Below are 17,920 nucleotides of genomic sequence, written 5' to 3' on the forward strand. Positions count from 1 at the left end.
GATGGCGCAAGGCGATATGGTGCTTTTGCTACTGGTGCTGCTCCAGGAATTAAGTTGATCGGAAATTCGACTTGTCTGTGTGGGGGTAGACCGGGTAATTCCTCCGGAAACACTTCGGGATAGTCTTGAACCACCAGGATCTCTTTGATTTGTTTAGCTTCAGGTTCTCTTTCTACCACATGGGCCATGAATGCAATACAATCCTTCTTCAGGTACTTGTGAATCTTCATGCTTGACACAATGTTTAAACTTCTTCCTGGCTTATCACCGTGTATGATAAGGGTTTCGTCATTGGGGAGAGGTACCCTAATGATTTTCTCATAACAACCAATATCCGCTCTATTCTTGGATAACCAATCCATTCCTACTATGACATCAAAACTACCTAGCTCTATGGGAATTAGGTCAATGCTAAAGAGTTTATCAGCTAAGTTCAAAGTACAACCTGTAATTATTTCATTAGCACTAATTTCATACCCATCAGCAAGTTCAATAGCATTAGTATTCCTGATCTTTCTCGATTTCAAGTCAATTAATGGTCTAAATGCTAAAGAAACAAAACTCCTATCTGCTCCCGCATCGAATATTACTGATGCAATGTGATTGTTTAGGAGGAATGTAGCTGTAATCACTTCAGGGTTTTGGCGAGCTTCTTCTGCACCAATCACAAAGGCTACACCTCTTGGCCGCCCAACTTGATTTCCTTGGAAATTTTACCTAGCATGGTCTTGTCTATTGTTACCAGGCCCCCCGTTTAGTTTGGGACAAGCATTACAGAGGTGATCAGTACTCCCGCACTCGTAACATGCCCTTTTTCCATACTTATTCAACTTACACTACTTCGGGTAATGGTCTGTCTGGTTACATTTTTGGCACATGGGGCAAGCTTCCTTGTGATGGAAGTTACACTTATTGCAGTTCGGATGCGGTCCTGTGTATTGCTTTCGCTCCTGAGTTTCCACGACTTTCTGTTCCTGAGTTTTCACTGGTTCTAGCTCCTGGGCTCTCACCATAAAGTTTCTTGAGACTTTCTTCTTCCCTCTTGACTTGCCTCCAGACTTCTTCTCTCCTTGATCTGTTGGCTTCCTCTTGCTACTAGAGTTTTCCTTTGTCGAGGCTCCCGTTCTTATCACATCATTGGTTAGTCGATTTGCTAGACTTACTGCACTTTGAATGGTGGTTGGTTAGGTGCAGTAACCATTCCTCGAATCTCAGGTGCCAAACCCCAAAGGTAGCGGTCAATCCATTTCTCCTCAGGAGTGACCATGTGAGGTACCAGTTTTGCTAGCTCATGAAATCAGACTGTGTACTTCTCTATTTGTGTTCCAACCATAGAATGGTTCCAGAACTCAAATTCAAGCTTCTGAATTTCATCCTTGGGACAATACTCCTCTATCAGTAGCTTCTTCAGGTCTTCCCAAGTTAGCTAATATGTCGCTGCATGGCCTCGGGTTTGCACTAGGGTATTCCACCAGTTCAATGCCCTATCCTGGAGTAGACAAGTCACATAATCCACTTTGTTGCGTTCGAGGCATTTTCTAATGTGAAGGACCGACTCCATGCTGTCAATCCACTTCAGCAACCCGACCGCACCTTCCTTTCCATGGAATTCCTTAGGTTTACAGGTCATAAAGGACATGTAGTTGCATTCTCTTTCGTTGCTTCCTTGATTTCCTCCTCTACTTCCTTGGGTTGCATTAAGACCCGCAGTTACTTGGGTAACAATGTTTGGGATTGCTGCCATGAGTTGTAGTGCTACCAATTGAGCAACATCGGGTGTTTCGTTCTGTGGGCGCCCGCGAGTAAGCCTTCCTGCCATGGCTCTAAGGCACAAGAGAAAAAAAAATACATATAAATATTTAAAAATAATGTATAATGTCTGATTCACTACCATTTTTAAAACCATATGTGTTGTTGTCACACCCCAAAACCAAGAACGGCGGAAACGTTCTGGGGCGGAGGACGTCATGTAAAGTATGACAACAGTGTAAAGTAGTAAACAAGCAACAACATCATCCATTGCATTAATAGTAAGATTTTAATACATGTGTTCTTTCATAGAATAAAATATGAATATAATGTATCAAAATAAAAGACGAGTCTTGACTGCTCCGTCTTCTCAAAACCTGGTCATCGTACCTGTCTACTGGTGACCTGAGAATACAAGTTATTTTGAAAGCGAGTATCAGCTTTAAAGCTGGTGAGATCATAAGTATTTTAGTGTCATTGATTTGTAAAACTGTAAAGAAAGACTCGTAATTGTTTTATGAAAACTTTATATGAGTATGAAAAGCCCTAGAAAATCCCATATTTCCTATTAGTATAAAAGCAGTCTTCTATCAAGACCCGACTGTTTTGAAGGTTTGCACCTCTACAAAAATGAAGGTTTTTCCCCTAGTATAACTATTATTATCTAAATATAACTATACGTAGACGTGTATGTGATAAAATCACAAAGTATTTGTAATAGGGAAAATAATATTTTGCCTCAGCAGTTACACTGCTGACTATAAAGTAATAAAACATAGACTCCAGGTGGTATCGAATTAACAATACGCCTCGAAACGTCTAAATGAATGAAGTGTAGACTCCAGGTGGTATCGAATGAACAATACGCCTCGAAAAGTCTAAATAAAGTGTAGACTCCAGGTGGTATCGAATGAACAATACGCCTCGAAAAGTCTAAATGAAGTGTGGACTCCAGGTGGTATCAAATGAAAAATACGCCTCGAAAAGTCTTATATAGTATATAATATATTCGTATAGACTCATGAATGAACTGACTCTTGTGTGATTTATTATACTAAGAATAGTAAATAGTATCTCCTAACTATACCCATTATAGTTACTAGTAATATATGTATATAAATAAGTGGAAGGATGCCTTTGCTACCTAAAGGTACTGAACTGACTGATAGAACTTTTATGTCTATATATGTATACATAATATATAACTAATATTTAGACGACCTTCGGACAATTAACGGGGTACCCTAAGTCCACAACCAAACAAGGAACAGGAAGTAAGGCGAGTTAGCAGTCCTAAGTCCTTTAAACATTACTTATATAACTATACATATAGAGGCACGCAATTGATAATATAAAAGTTTAAAAGAAGTTTTGTAAAACATTTGAGAAGTTTAATAATAAGAAATGAGTGACTTGGTGTCAATTTATAAAATGATTTAAAAGCAGTTGGTTTGATATAAACAATTTAAAGTATAAGAAATCCCTTATTTGGAACACAGATTGAAGTACATGAAAACCTTTGTTTGAAACATAGATATAACAGGATTTGAGAGGAAAGGCGTAGTTTAGAAACAAGTTTGATAAAGATTTTAACGTGTAAAAACATTCGAGAAATCATTTTGAAGTAGTTTGCTTGATAAAACAGCTAAAAGTATAGTAAAACCATAGTTTGATAGTTATTAATCACATGTGATTGATACGATAACTATCATGATTCAATTTGTATCCCCCCCCCCATAAAAGCATTTAAAAACATTTAAAAGGTTATTAAGGGGTATGAACTCACCTGCAGTGAGTGGTTTGGATGGATGTGCCGGGTAGGATGCAAGGTGTCAAGTGAGGACTTGAACACACACACAGATCCTATGTAACATGTAGTGATACATAAATGTATCTAATTAGTCATTTAACAACTAATTAATCAAGTAAGGACACCCTAATACATGGAAACACTTTGATTCAAGTGCTAGGAGTACTAAGGGTTGCATCTAAGGAGAGTATGGCCTCACATTGGAGTTTACTCCTCATATGGTAACACCATATGAGTTTACAGTTCTTGGACCAATTCCCCGATGAGTTTACGGCCGTAAACTCATGGTAGTTGGTGCATTTGTGGGTTTTAAGGTCTTATACCTCACAAGAAAGTGTTCTAGATTTAAATCAAAGGCTTAGGAAGTGGTTAGGGCTCGAAATGGCTCACCTTTAGAGTTTACGGTCCTTGGACCACCCTTGGGAGTTTACGGTCGTAAACTCTTGGGTTTACGGTCGTAAACCCATGAGTTTACGGCCGTAAACTCATGGTTACTCCAACCATTTCGTGTTTTGGGGTTTCAAGTTCATGCATGCATGGTTCTAGTCTTTTATCCAAGCCATAGAAGGTGTTAGGGGCACCAAAACACCACTTGATGGTGTTTACGGTTCAAGGAGATCCCTTGACCGTAAACACATATGTTCTTGGGGATTTTGATGTTCTTCCAATGGATTAACAAGTATACTAAGCAAATAACTAGATAGGAGGAGTGTACTTACTTATAGGAAACTTGTAAGAGTGTTTAGGACCCAAGAACACTAGTGTGTGTTCTTGGTGTTTTGAAGAACTCTTGAAGATCTATGAAAAAGACAAGATTTCATGGATGAAATCGTGTATAAACACTAGATTAAGTGTTATATCAACGAATCTAGGGAAGAAACACTTACATTTTGGAAGATCTTGAAGAAAAGTCGGATGATACTTGAGAGAGAAAAGGGAGTGTTCTTGAGCTTGAAGGTGGAAAAAATGATAAAAATGACTAAGTGTCATATTTATACTCCTTGGGGTTTACGGCCGTAAACTCCATGTTTGGGCCGTAAACTCCAAACTCTTGGAGTTTTGGGACTTTATTGCTGCACAATAAACCCTCGGGTATCCTCTCTCCAGTTATCTCCTGAAGCACTAAGCTTTAAAACACTCAAACGGACTTTAAACCGGCTAAAATTTAGCAGAAAAGTATTTGACTCCTATTTGAAGTGTTTGACAGTAGAGTTTGTACGAATGGAAATTTCGGGTTGTCACAGTTGTCAAATTAATGGTTTGCATTATTAATATGCATATAGATTTAAGAAAAGAAAGAAAGAATAAAAATCTTTTTATTCAACAATTGACTAAATAAAATCTAGGGTTTGATCTCATGGTAAAAGTTTTCAAACATAAAATTATATTTTCATTAACTATACGAAATAGTTTTAATACCAAAACGATACAACATTCCCAAAATAAAGTTATAATGTTTTTCCCAAAAGACACCCTACATGGGTTTTCATTACATGATAAAATAAAATACTTAAATCAGAACCAAATACGAATCGCTATCCCAACAAGAAACATCCACATCATGATCAGTAACAGCCCTCCGAACACATAACATGCAGTCATCGCACGACCTGCCACTCGCCTGGCATCTCTAGCAGTATCCTTAGCCTTCATCGCATGTTGAAACAAGATGCCCATTCCTGTCATCACCTCATCCAAAACCTCCTGATGCCCATCTATCACTGCTAGACTCTGCCGTAAGTCCGTCGCCATCCATTGCATTCTTCGAGACTCCTCTGGGGTCATACTTGCGTTGCCGACTTGGGGCGCTGTCGCTGCTGATCTCCACCGAGTCTCTCGTGTCTTCCGAGGGGTCTTCTTCCACAGAGGCGGGAGGATCACGTCGAGGGATAATGGTGACATAGTCGGACTCATCAGTCGAGGGGGTAGCACGAGAGAATGACGATGTCGACATAGTGGACTGAGACATAGTTTTAATGAGTTATGAAGTAAATAACAATGAATGCCTATAATATGCAATGCTTACACACACCAAAATTCACCTTTTAATTTTTGAAATAAAGTTTTCATGAAAATTTGGTTGAACATGTTCCCATTGTAATTAGCTCAAGCTTTGTATAAATTTTTCCTTAATTAAACATAGGTGATCAGGCTATGTTTAATTGAGGTCCAATAATACAACTCCCGACCTAATTACATTAGTTGTATATTCGATGTAAAAGAAAAATTTTAACATTTTGGTTATAGGTTGTGTTTTCTTACAAGAAAACTGATGTTCTCTAAAACTTTAGCTCTGATACCATTTCAGTCACACCCCGCTAAAGCGGAAACGCAAGATATAACAGCGATAAAGGTTTCATTGCAAAAGATAAAGATACATCACCATAGAAATAGTTAAAAGTTTACAACCCGTAATTCAAACAAAACAAAAATACAAGTTTTTCCAAAATGACATTATTCAAAAGATAACTTCATAAAATAACTTCCACACCATGCAACATGCTCTATGATGATGAAGCTTTATACCCACTTACTAATTATTTCCTGAAAAAGCATGTAAAACGAAGGTCAACTATGAAAATAGTTGGTGAGTTCACAAGTTTACAAAATCATGATTTTGTATAAAACTTTCCATAAGTACAAGTACATTGCTACAATGAGAAACAAAGTTCATTGCTATAATGAGAAACAAAGTTCATTGCTATAATGAGAAACAAAGTTCATTGCTATCATTAATAAGCAAGTTTATATGTATAGGAATAAACAATGAGTTCATAACCAAGCCTATGACTGATGCCCTATCAAGATCTATGCTTACTGTTCCATAGATTAATATGGTATCATGCACTCAAGCAATCGGGCGAGTGAGGAGTTGTCAATTCCTAATAGCGATATTCATAGTAACCATTGGCTCAAAGAGTTAATGGTTAGAGTAAAGTGGAAGGGACTTAAGACCATAAGGCCTCGTGTTTTAACAATAACATATACATACACAACAAAATATAGCAAAATATAGCAATCAAGTTTGATACAATTCGATATAAATACATCATTCATAAATAGTTTGGACATGCTTTTCGACCCCCAAAACTTAAAAACCGAAAATAGGGGGAAGGTGTGAATACTCACAATGCTTCATGTAGCTACAAGTGGTTCCTCGGAATACACCAACGCCTTACTATCGGGATCCTACGACATCAAACACATGCTAGTGAGTTTCTATGTCGAAATCTAATGCTAATATACTAAATTCTACATATATAGAAATGCCAATTTGTTGTTCTAATATTGGTTTTATATTAAATGGGTAACAATTTTTCTGAAATGATGATATTTTATAACTCGTGTGAATAAGATAATTTTGGATATTATTTTCCAGATTTTTGTAATATTAATTGAGGGTATTTCAACACATTTAAAGGTGTTTTAAATTCCTAAAATCCAAAAATATTATCAAACAGTTTTCAAAACTCATCAAATTTTACATTTTCGTTCCAAATACAGTAGAGGTCTTCCATAAATTTTCCCCTGAATTTTTGATGTGGTTAACTATTTTTCCAAATTTTTAAGCCTTCATAACAATATAAATTCGTGAAAAATAGCATCCAAATAATAAAAATTCCCAAACTTTTTGTAAACAGTTTAACCCGATTTTAAACAGTTTAACCCGATTTTATGATTTTTGTGCATTTATTCTAACAAAAATGGAGATAAATATAAAATAGTTTCCAAAATTTCCCAAACTTTTTGTAACACTGTTATTATACATATAGCAGCTGTGAAAAATATCAAAGATATTTTTCAGTTAGTTTTTCTATTTTTCATTGTTTTATTCTCTTGAATAATCATTAATTGCTAAATAATTATCAAACAGTTAAATTAAATTACCAAAAATTTTGTAAACTTCATTTACCGTGTACATAATTCGAGAAAAATACTAATGGTGGTTTTTATATACTGTAATCTGATTTTATGGATTTAAGTGTATTTAATCTTAGAAAATAAAAGAAAAATAGTATACGGAATATAAAAATCATCTAAGTTTTTATTTAGAGTTCTAATATAGTATAAGGTTTTCTGGTAAATTTTCTTGAATTTTGGATGAGCAGAACTATTTTCCCATTATTAGTCCATTATAAATACAAAAATCGGAGAAAAATAGTTATGCATTATGAGAAATTCTGAAAATATTTATCTCAGTATTCCACATGCATTAGGATCTGCGAAAAATCTTAGATAGCCTTTTCACATTCCCTAAATAGGTTTTCTGATTTATTTGGAATTAAACAAAAAGAAAATTCAAAACCATGGCAAACAGTAACCAAAATCGATGAAACTCACTGAGATGTCATCATTTACTTTAGGGTCATCGCCGAATTTACCTAAGATTTATAGACCTCAGAAAATATTTTAAATGATTTATGGCCTTGTTTTCTTGTAATACTTTTATTAAATTAAAGAAATGATAAAAACTCTTGGAATTTTCCAGATCCTCATATCATCTTACTGGGAATCTGAGAAAATTTTATTTCGAACATAAAAGGTTATCTAGATTTTTTTATGAATAAAATCATTTACATGCACTATTAACAATGTACTTTGATCATCAAGCTCTTTAACTTGATGTTCATCACAGGCATCATAGTTTGTAGACCATGCATGGACATATTTTGTTCATAGTGATGTTTTCAAAAGAAAAACTTCAATGCATAAGGTAGATGTACCTTTAAAACTTGTAAAAATTCGTATTTTAGGGTTTGACATAGGTTTTGGTCCTTGGCTTTCACCATTAAACAACATGCATGTTGTTTTTGGGTGAAACCCTACCACCATCATCACAAAACTCGAAATTTCATGGATATGTTCATGTATGTTCATAAAGAATGGTGTAGAAGAAGGAGAAGTGCAAGAAAAACCTTTAAAACAAGAAGGAAAGTGAAGGAAAATGAAGGATTTTCGTGATTACCTTGAAGAACAACCCTAGAAGATGAAGATTTGAAGGTTGAGAGGTGTTCTTGGGTAGATAATTTCGTGGGTTTGGAGATAGAATGAGAGAGTTTGAGTGTGGTAAAAGGGTGGAGTGTGAGAGAGAGTGTAGAGAGGGATGTGAAGTGTAAGAATGGATTTAATGATTGAAGTTTTAGGGAAAAGAGAGTATGGGAGAGAGGGTGGACGAATTTTATGAGTATAAGAGAGGTCATCTCTCTCCTAATTCAAACTAAATAAATTCTCTTCAATTTTTATAAAACCTAAATATTTATAAAAATGCTTCTTTAAGTAATTGTTGATTTATTTAAGAATCTTTGTTTTTAGCTCATAAAATATGATTTATGTTTGATAATTAAATCTTTATATCTTTGATTATATCCTATAACTTAATAATTTAAATTTGATATAATGAGGTTCATAACAAATCTTATAGAGTTTTTAGGTTTTAAAGTTTATAAATTTGGATTTTTAGGCTGTTTAGGGTTTTTGGAACATTGTTTGATATTCATCATCATATTGAAATGAATTATAGGGTTTTAATTTATTTTTAGGGTTTTATACCCTTTTTCAATCATAACAAATGTTTGGAGTTCGTTCTAATTCGGGTATTGGCATTTCCCAGAGTAGCTAGACAACTTACTAGAATCGTAAGAGTCAAGTATATTAGTCCTAGATTTTAGTTGGATCCTAGATCATACAAGATTGTGACCTAATTTCTGTTACTAGGTCATGGCATGATGTGCATATATGGTTTATAAAAAGTTGCATGAGTCCGAGAACAACCTGAACTGGACAGTTGTCACACTCGGGCCAGTTGGGTATCCCCGACCTCTGCCCAACATATAGGCGATCGACATTTGCGTCTGTATATTGCTTCGAATGGTACTGCTTTCATGCTGATGTGATAACTATTATTATAGGAAAACTCAATCAACGGTAGATGAGTATCCCAAGAATTTCCAAAGTCAATTACACAAGAGCGTAGCATATCTTCTAGGGTCTGAATGGTTCGTTCACTTTGACCATCTGTCTGTGGGTGGTAAGATGTGCTCATATGCAGGCGGGTTCCCAGGGATTTGTGAAGTGATTCCCAGAACCTTGATGTGAACCTACTATCCCTATCTGATATAATAGAGGTTGGCACTCCATGAAGCTTGACAATTTCCCTGAGATATGTTCTTGTCAGCTTTTCCATGTTGTCAGTTTCCTTGATTGGTAGGAAATGGGCAGACTTAGTTAGTCTATCAACCACTACCCAAATAGTGTCATAACCGCTAGGAGTCTTGGGCCGCTTTGAGATAAAGTCCATTGAAATTTGCTCCCATTTCCACTCGGGAATCTCAGGTTGTTGCAGTAATCCCGATGGCTTTTGATGCTCAGCCTTGACTTTAGAGCACGTAAAGCATTTGCCCACATAAGTGGCATACTCAGCCTTCATATTAGGCCACCAATATAATTTCTTCAGATCTAGATACATTTTGTCGGAGACAGGATGTACGTAATATCTTGATTTGTGAGCTTCGTCCATGACTAAGCTCCTAATGTTACCAAAATTTGGTGTCCAGATTCTGTTCATGAAATAACGAGTTCCATCGTCCTTACGCTCGAAATGTTTATCCATTCCCCGTAAAGCCTCTTCTCCAACATTCTTCTCTTTCAGAGCATCTACTTGAGCTTCACGAATATGGGTATTAAGGTTTGAATGGATGGTCATAGATAGTGCTTTTACTCGTCGGCGTTTCGATAAATAGTAATGTATTTTCATGGTACATGATCCCTGTATGGTCCTTCTACACTCGCCTTGTGCATACACGTCGTATATAATCAAGATCGAATAGACGGTCGAATAAGTAATTCTAACTTAAGCCCACAACCAAATAAGGAACAGGAAGTAAAGCAGATTAAAAAATCCTAAGTCTATAAAGTCTTACTTATATAAAACCCTAACGTATACACTTAGCAAGAATAGATTACCAACAAGGGTCCTTAGTTTCTATATGAATGACGTGACTATTCAGGATGAGAAGGCAATTTCTTAAGATTTCAGTGGGGTTTTGTATCTGAGTGTTTGCTACTTCTACTTCGTATGCTACATCAAATTTACTAGACTCGTGATTTATTAGTTGCTTAAATGATGGTGTTGTAAAATTTCAATCAACACTAGAGTGAAATAGAATTATAGCATATAAGTTATCGACGAGGAATGTACCAGTAACCACCGATGGATCTTGTATAGCATCTTTGTTCCCTATCACAGAAGCCCGACCACGAACACTCCCATCACCCTTCTTCAACCTTGAGCAATTTCTCTTGATGTACCCTTTTTCTCCACATTCAAAACAAGCTCCTTCCCTACCAGAACCCGATCCCTTACCCCTTCCTGGTGCGGCAACAACTAGTGCCATGCCCCGACAAAAGTTCACAGTGTGACCTTTCTTGTTGCACTTGGAACAATGGAAACATTCTTGTTGGATATAGTGTCTAAGTCCATAACTATATTTGGCACATACTTGACCCGACCCGGCATGGTCCATTTGGGTTGCATGGCATTGCAACACTTGGATAGACAAAATGAGAGGAAGGACACTTAAGGTTTATTAATATATTATAAGTTCTAATATATTAATAATATTATTTAATTAGTATTGATCAAGAATTAATTTAGAATTAATTTGGTGATCAAAAGGAGACTAATTAAATATATGGGGTTGATTGTGTAAATTATCCATTCTTATATAGTGGGCTAATGATCCATGGTTTATGGAATTGGGCTAAAACCCATTAGGTGCTCCATGGATAGTCCATGGAGGTTATAAACCCATGGATCATGGGAAATGAAAAGCCATTTCAATTAGGTTTTACATGTGGTAACCCTACTTGTGACACAACTATAAAAGGACCCCATAGGCTACCAAAATCGGCACTAGGAGTAGAACAAGAGGGCTAGCCGAATTTTGAGTGATAGTGAACTTCTGTCAAGTTATTCCAAGTGTTGTGGTGTTGTGCGAAGCATTTGAGGCATCACATTTGGGGTGCTAGGCTCACAAAGTCTTGAAGGAATCCAAGCTACTAAAAGGTATGTTATTCTACTTGATTTTTGTATTACAAGTTCCCCACAACATTCTAGTTAGGATTTAAACCTTGGAAAAACAAACTTGCATGTATATTAGAGAAAACATAGATCCAAGGTTTCTAGGGTTGCATGTACACCATAGGAGTGTTAGAATGCTCAAAACCCATCAGTGGTATTAGAGCCTAGAGATGCTCTTGGCCGTAAACTCTCTTTGATCATGGATATGGGGTGATTTCAAGGTGCTAAGCATGAGTTCTTTCTAGATATCAAGTATAGGGAAGTAATACTTACGATATAGAAGATAAAAAGGTTGATTTTAGACCAAAACACTAACGTGTTCTTGGTGTTCTTGATGATCTTGACGATCTAACCCAAAATATGATGTTAATGGATGGAATCAAAGGGGTTATGCTAGATAAGAAGATGTAGTAACTAATTAAGGGATAAATCACTTACATTTTTGGAAGAAAATGAAGATCCTTGATGATAGTTGAGAGCAAAACCCGATTTCTTTGCTTGGAAATGGTAAAAGTGTTGCAAAAATGGCCAAGTATCATATATATATATATATAGCCAAGAGTTTATGGCCACCATGAGTTTACGGCCGTAAACTCATGTGTCTTGGCCGTAAACTCCTCATGAAAGGGGTTTATGGCTTGCTTGATGGATTTGAACATCAGTTGACACTTCCTTTCACTCATTCCTTTGGTGTACTAGGCTCAGGATGTTTAAACAGACTCTAAAAGTGCTAGAAGATAGCAGAAACGAGTCTGACTTTGATTAAGTTTAAGTGTTCTACAAGATAGAAATTTCGGGTTGTCACATCATCCCCCCGTTAAAGAGAATTTCGTCCCGAAATTAGAGTTTAAGCAATTAAGTAGTTACAAATAACTAAGCGAAAAGTTGAGGATATTTCAATTTCATTTGATCCTCGCGCTCCCAAGTGAATTCAGGTCCCCGCTTTGCATTCCAACGAACCTTCACTATAGGAATACGACTTTGCTTTGTTTGTTTGACTTCTCGGTCCATGATTTCTACTGGTTCTTCCACGAAGTTAAGGCTCTCGTCGATCTCGATTTCGTCGAGTGGAATAACAAGAGTCTCATCGGACAGACACTTTTTCAAGTTCGAGACGTGGAAAACAGGATGTATGTTACTTAGTTCTTGAGGTAGTTGAAGTTTGTAAGCTACGGGACCAATTCTAGCAAGAATCTCGAATGGTCCTATATACCTTGGGTTCAACTTGTGACGCTTTCCAAAGCATATCATGCCCTTCCAGGGTGAGACCTTCAACATGACGCGGTCACCAACTTGGAATTCTAAAGGTTTTCTTCTTTTGTCTGCATAACTTTTCTGTCTATCTCTGGAAACTTTGAGTCGCTCCCGGATTTGTACTATTTTCTCCATGGTTTCATGAATGATTTCTGGACCAGTGAGAGTACTGTCAGGAACTCGACTTCTAGCTAACTGCGTATCACCCACTTCAGCCCAGCACAGAGGTGATCTACACTTGCGGCCATAGAGAGCTTCGAAAGGAGCAGCCTTTATACTAGTGTGATAACTATTGTTGTAAGAGAATTCGACGAGGGGTAAATGAGTATCCCATGCCTTACCAAAGTCTATCACGCAAGCTCACAACATATCTTCTAAAGTTTGAATCGTCCTTTCACTTTGTCCGTCAGTCTGAGGATGGTAGGCTGTACTCATGTCCAACCTAGTTCCCAAAGATTTTTGTAGAGACTGCCAGAAACGAGAAGTGAATCTACTATCTCGGTCAGAAATAATAGATATTGGTACACCATGCAGTCTAACGATTTCCTTGAGGTAAGTTCTTGTTAGCTTCTCCATTTTGTCGGTCTATTTGATTGGCAAGAAGTGTGCGGATTTGGTTAATCTATCGACGATTACCCATATAGTATCATAACCTCCTGATGTCTTGGGTAGCTTGGTTATGAAATCCATTGTAATCCGCTCCCACTTCCATTCAGGTATTTCAGGTTGTTGCAATAAACTTGAAGGTTTCTGGTATTCTACCTTTACCTTGGCACAAGTAAGGCACTTGCCCACAAAGGTAGCAATTTCGGCCTTCATGTTTGGCCACCAGTACAGTTTCTTGAGGTCTAGGTACATCTTGTCTGAACCTGGATGAATGGAGTATCGAGTTTTGTGTGCTTCATTCATAACCACATCTCGGTAACCATCGAACTTTGGTATCTAGATCCGGTTCATGAAACAATAGACTCCATCATCCCTGACTCTAAAGTTTTTATCCATTCCTGTCAAAGTTTAACCTGCCATGTTTTCAGGTTTTAAGGCCTCGAGTTGAGCCTCTCTGATCTGTGTGGACAGATGTGAATGGATTGTCATGGTCAACGACCTTACTCGGCGTCCCGAGTATTCTTTTCTGCTAAGGGCGTCAGTTACTATGTTAGCTTTACCAGGGTGATAAAGAATCTCACAATCGTATTCGTTCAGTAGCTCTACCCATCATCGTTGTCTCATGTTTAGCTCTTTCTAATTAAAGATGTGCTGGAGACTTTTATGGTCTGTGAATACTGTGCATTTCGTGCCATATAAGTAATGTCTCCAGATCTACAGAGCGAATACCACTGCTCCTAGCTCAAGGTCATGTGTTGTATAGTTGACTTCATATGTCTTTAACTGTCTTGAGGCATAGGATATAACCTTTCCTCTTTGCATAAGAACACATCCAAGCCCTTGATTAGAAGCGTCACAGTACACTACAAAATCCTCTGTCCCTTCAGGGAGATACAGATTGGTGCACTACACAAGGCTCGTTTCAGCGTTTGGAATGTTGTTTCTTGTTTTTCTCCCCAGCTAAAAGTTACCCCCTTTTGCGTCAGAGTGGTAAGAGGTTTAGCTATTCGAGAGAAATTCTAGATTAATCTGCGATAATAGCCAGCAAGACCTAAGAATTGACGGATTTCTGTAGGTGTTTTGGGTGTTGACCAGTTTTCAATTGCCTTTATTTTGGAAGGATCGACATGAATTCCTTTAGAACTGACCACATGACCTAGGAATTCAACCTTCCTAATCCAAAATTCACATTTTGAAAACTTCGCATAGAGTTTCTCTGTTCTAAGAGTTTGCAAAACTTGACGAAGATGTTGGCTATGATCCTCTTCACTTCTTGAGTAGATAAGGATGTCGTCAATGAAGACTACGACACACTCTGTTCATTAAATCCATGAACACAGCAGGTGCATTCGTCAATCCGAATGGCATCACTACGAATTCATAATGACCATAACGAGTTCTGAACGCGGTTTTGGGAATGTCATCCTCTAAAATCCATAACTGGTGATACCCGGATCTTAAGTCTATTTTTGAGAAATAGCTCGCACCTTGAAGTTGGTCGAACAGATCGTCAATGCGAGGCAGAGGGTATCGATTCTTAATGGTAAGTTTATTCAGCTCGCAGTAGTCTATGCACATACAGAATGATCCATCCTTCTTCTTCACGAACAAAACCGGTGCTCCCCAGGGTGAGAAGCTTGGTCTTATGAAACCTTTGCTAAGGACTTCGTTAAGCTGGCTGGATAATTCCTGCATTTCTGAAGGTGCAAGATGATAAGGAGATTTGGCAACAGGGGTAGCCCCTGGAATTAAGTCGATTTTGAACTCGACTTGTCGTTCGGGAGGCACTCCTGGAAGATCATCGGAAAAAACGTCGAGAAAGTTACAGACTTCAGGAATTTTCGCGATATCTTTCACTTCTTGCTTTTTGTCTATTACGTGAGCTAAGAAAGCACAATACTCTTTACGAAGGTACTTCTGTGCCTTAATGCAAGAAATGATACGGAGGTTCGTTCCGGGGTTAGCGCCATAAATAACAAGAGTTTCATTAGTTGGCAAGTTCAGACGAATGGCTTTTTCATAACATAGGATGTCAGCACGGTTAGGACACAACCAATCCATACCTATTACGACGTCGAAACTTTTGATAGAGACCGACATAAGGTCTATTGGGAACGAAAAGTTATTCAAGGTCAGAGTACATCCTATGTATACTTCATTGGTGGATTCAGATTTCCCGTTAGCCATTTCGACTGTGAATGTTTCTTTTAATGGTTGGGAGTTTTGATTTAGCAATTGGTTGAAATTATGGCTCCGAAAGTTCTTCCCAGCACCATAATCAAATAGAATGCATGCATAAGTGTGGTTGAGAAGGAACGTACCCGTAACTACTGCGGGATTTGCCATTGCTTCTTCCTGGCCCAAGGCTAAAATTCTCCCCACTCCACCTGCATTTCCAGCTTTAGGACAATCTCTCTTGAAATGCCCCACTTCACCACATTGATAGCATGCTTGACCCACTCCAGCAGCAGGTACTTGGTTAGGTGGTTGGGGTGGTGCTCTATAGAATCGGGCAGTATGCCCTTTCCTGTTGTAGTTACGACACTGCATTTCCCTGAAATTTCCATTATGGTGAAAATTGCACTTGTTGCACTTGGGGAGGTTTCCAGCATAAGGCTTGGCTGGTGCTGGATTAACAGGAATAGCAGTAGGTACAATTGCAGCGTTGACTGTAGCCAGTTGTTGTTTCTTTGAGGAATCCTGTGAAAACTTGTCCTTCCTCTTGTTCCGACCCTTCTTGCTGTTGTTGTTGTTGTTGTTGTTGTTTCCCTTTGGTTGTTCTTGTGTAGCAACCACTTAGTGTTGATGGACTCCATGGTCGATAAGAGATTGTGCCAGCTCTTTGGCACTGTCAAAAGTAACAGGCCTTGAAGCTAAAACACTTGACTGAATTTGGGACAACAGTCCCCAAATATATCTCTCAATCTTCTTGCTCTCCAGAACAACCATATTCGGGCACATAATTGCCAGATCACAAAATCTACTGGTATAGGTTGATATATCAGAACCAACCATTGAAAGACCCCAGAGTTCCTGCTCAAGTTTTTCGACTTCGCCTCGCTGGCAATATTCCCGCATAAGCATACCTTTGAAGTTCTCCCAACTGATCGAATTAGCCACTACCAGAGTAAGTGACTTAACGTGACCATTCCACCACGTCAAAGCTCTTTCCGAAAAAGTGCAAGCAGCGAACTTGACTTTGCTGCTGTCAGGACAGGAGCAGATTTTGAAAATTGCTTCTGTCTTCTGTATCCACTGCCTTAATGCCATAACTCTCCCAGTTCCATTAAAGGTCCTGGGTTTGGCATTGGAAAAATATTTATAAGTGCACTCTCGATAATGCCCATGACCTTCACCCTGGTTAGGGGATTTGTACCAGCTCCAGACCCACTAGCACCAGAAGTATGGATATAAGACATAGCAGTAGCTACAGCTGCCGTGACCGCCGCTTGGAACATAGCGGGGTCAAACTGAGGAGGTGGTAGCGGAGGTGGCACCAGCGGTTCATTTAAATTGTGACGTCTTGGATTTCTACGAGGAGACATCTTTTTCTATAAAAGTCAAAAGATACAAACATGATAAGATATCAAGAGTGAATATGAATTCTGATATCTTTGAACTAAAACATATAGTTCGATATGAATCTTGGAATGAATTGGAAATAGAAGTCTATGACAAGTACAACTTGTAACTGAATAATATGAAAGTGAATGGTTATTTTTCAATTACTAAGAAAATGCATGTCGATTAAATTGGCATATTGAATACATAAGTCTGGAAAACTTGACCCTAGACAGGTCTACAATACACCAAATTCTGAGAAAAATATCGACATCATACAGGGCTATCGAAAATAAAATTTTCGTGGTCTTACTGAAAAACCTGAAAAATAACTCTAAAACCTATCCATAGACTTAACTATAACCAAAAGAGTGAAATAGGAAACGAGTAGAGTATTTCGTAATGGCGACGGGTATCATTTGGATGAAACCTCATCTCAGCCATTTGACCCTTATTTCCCTAATCAAGAACAAGATGCTCGAAGCTCTATGACTTCAGCTCGAGTTTCAGCTAATGCTTGCAATAGAGATTCATTGTCCCTTGTATCTCTCTCAAGAGCATATTCAAGACGATTAATACTGATTGTATCAATTCTCACATTGGCATCAACTTCCCTGATTCGGTTGATGGCTGTTCTACCCTGAATTTCAATTCGAGCAACTCTGCTGACTATAATCGACAGGACTCTGTCTGCTTAACCTCCTTTGCTTAAGTTGTAGAAGTTTCTGTCTCCGTTGTAAGGCATTGGTTGACCCTGCTCTTGACTCCATGTTTCCAAGCTTTCTACCCATAGAGGCGTCAGACCTTGGAAAACCGGACGAGGGTTAGGATTTTGAGTAATTGGTGGTGGATTATAGGCT

The sequence above is a fragment of the Lactuca virosa genome, chromosome 1 (genome assembly GCF_052849685.1).
Source record: "Lactuca virosa cultivar CGN04683 chromosome 1, Lactuca_virosa_CGN04683_v6, whole genome shotgun sequence".
NCBI classification, from domain to species: Eukaryota; Viridiplantae; Streptophyta; class Magnoliopsida; order Asterales; family Asteraceae; genus Lactuca; species Lactuca virosa.